Below are 2,679 nucleotides of genomic sequence, written 5' to 3'. Positions count from 1 at the left end.
ATTCAAGGCTTGAATATGGTACTTATGCGAAGGCACCCGAATATCACATCCCAAAAGGATGGGTGATTAAAATCAAATAATAAGCAACACGGATTTCAAAAGTGATTGCAGTACGCACGTTTCATGCTACTTCAATTTATTTAAGTAATGTGAGCATTACCTTAAATGCAATATGAAGAGCAATCTTCAGCTGCACGAAAAAATGTAGAAAAAAAGACATATTACAAATGTGGCAACATATTAAAACCAAGTGGGAGAGAGCAGAGGAAGAATATATAAGTCCATCTTGACATAGCAGGGTCTATATATATGTCCCTCTATTGTTGTTTCTCCTGTCCGCCTTCGTATCGTCTATCTGTCCGAATGTTTTATTGTCCTCTATTGCATTTTAGTTCCATTTTTTTGTATTTATATATACATATAGCGGCGTACGTACACACTTGTGTTCACCTTATACTGGGTATGTATCTAAATTTTGTACGACTCATACTCTATCTTTTAGTCCCCCCTCATACTTTCTTCCACTTTTCTTTTTCTCGCTCACCCTCTCTCTCACATTTCTTGGCCCTCTCTTTAACTCCCACCTTTCCTCCCTCGTTTATCTCACTTCTACCTTTCCCTTTGTCTCTGATTTTTTTTCTAATCTTTCAATCCCGCTGCCCACTATCACTCTCTCCTCCTTCCACGTGACCGGTGTCCAGCCAGCCATGATCTTTCTTTATTGACCTGACTGCCGACCGCCGACACCTCTTATGTCCATCTCTTACGTTCCTTCCTTTAGGCTTTCACTTCAGACACGCCAGCTCAATTTGATTCGTTCCCAGTCGAAATACACCTGTTGTTATTTTCTTGTTTTCATTTGTAATTGCTAGTTCATCAGTCACAATGTTGTTCGACTCACAATGGTCCTGGAGGAATTGGTTGAGGCAACTTGTGTGCAGTTTGTGCATAATGTTTAGGCAAGCAATGGTCTTGTAGTTTCCTGCCATTTCGATGATTTCATTTTTGGCAGCAAGATTTGTCCTTGCAGTAGCAAGCCAATGTGACATATCAGTCCAACCTTCCATAGTCCTTTTGAAAATACATATCAATTGGTTTCTATAAAATGTCAGCTTCTTGTACCAGTATCCAACTATTAGGACCCTTCTAGGTGCCTTCCCATTTTACAGTTTCCCTACTGCTACAGTGAAGATTTCTGCATCAATTTTGTATGTTTTACTGTTAGTGTTGGTATAGTATTCTCTCTCAACTGTATTTAATCATAATGCATTCAGGTTGAAATTCTTTTTGTTCGAAATTTTTGACCAGAATGATTGTAGATCTTCTTAGAAGGGAGCTTTCTTAATGGTAATATTTTCCTTCCCCATCTCTCTGCTTAATGTTTGTGGGATGGAAGCAAACTTGCGATTGATACTGGCTCGCTCAAAAATTCGCACGCGATAGTGGAGTTTCTCGCTCATCGTCCTGAGTTTTAAAGTGATTAGCTTTCCCCCAAGAGCTCGATAGGAAGAGTTGCCGTAAAGTTTCATTAATTTTTGTCTAAGGTAGAGTTGGTGAGATGTAGACTCATTTTTCTCCTTACATTTTATTGTTGTAGTTAAGCATCCAATATGGCGGCGCATCTTGTTGATGTTTTCTTCAACGAAAGCTTCAAGAAAGTAGCAAAATTTTTTCCGAATTGTAATTCTAAAATGTTTTTGAGTTGGATATATTTCTCTATCATCACTACTGGCGGGAACGGTGGGGGTCTTTTACATTATTTTTTACGCTGCTTCTGGCAGATTTTGACCCATTTTCAGTGTTTTGGGAAGATCGAAGACCAGTTGATTTGTTTATTTATTTATTTTTTTCTTTTTTTCTTTACAAAAGATGCTTGTTGTCGGTGCTCTTTCGCCGTGAAGGTATTTAAGTTGGGATGAACTTCGTCCCAGTATTGTTTTAACTGGCAGAATAGTTAGCACGCCGGGCGAAATGCTTAGCGGCATTTCGTCTGCCGCTACGTTCTGAGTTCAAATTCCGCGAAGGTCGACTTTACCTTTCAACCATTCGGGGTCGATTAAATAAATACCAGTTACACACTGAGGTCGATGTAATTGACCTAATCCCTTTGTCTGTCCTTGTTTGTCCCTGCTATGTCTAGTCCCTTGTGGGCAATAAAGAAATGAGTATTGTTTTAACCGGTTCATGTATCTGATTGAAGGGTCATCTCGGACTTTTTCTTCACACCGAAGTAAATCTTGGTTTAGTTGCTGAGTCCAAGTAAAGCGAGAAGAGTACTTACGTCCTCTTAAATAACTTACTGGTGAAGTAATTCTGTTTTCATCGGTGGTGACGTTATTAGTTTCATCTATGCTGGTGTTAGTTTCAGCCATAATCCTGTTAGCGAGATTCCACGTGGTGTAGATGTATATTTTAAATTCTGTTCAGGGTAGCGCTATGATGACGAGTAAAAGGTGTTTCCCTTATTTATTATGGGAAAAATAAACTAGTTACTGATTTAGGCTGGAGAAGTCGGCATTTTTCTAGAGGAAGGCGTTCAAAACAGACTTTTTAAACCGTCCTCTACACCTACACGTCTGATATTGACGGCGCCATTATGTATGTATGTATGTATGTATGTATGTATGTATGTATGTATGTGTGTATATATATATATGTATGTATATACCTTATATATAT

Source organism: Octopus bimaculoides, chromosome 6, assembly GCF_001194135.2.
Source record: "Octopus bimaculoides isolate UCB-OBI-ISO-001 chromosome 6, ASM119413v2, whole genome shotgun sequence".
NCBI lineage: Eukaryota > Metazoa > Mollusca > Cephalopoda > Octopoda > Octopodidae > Octopus > Octopus bimaculoides.
Note: the sequence above shows the minus strand (reverse complement) of the source record.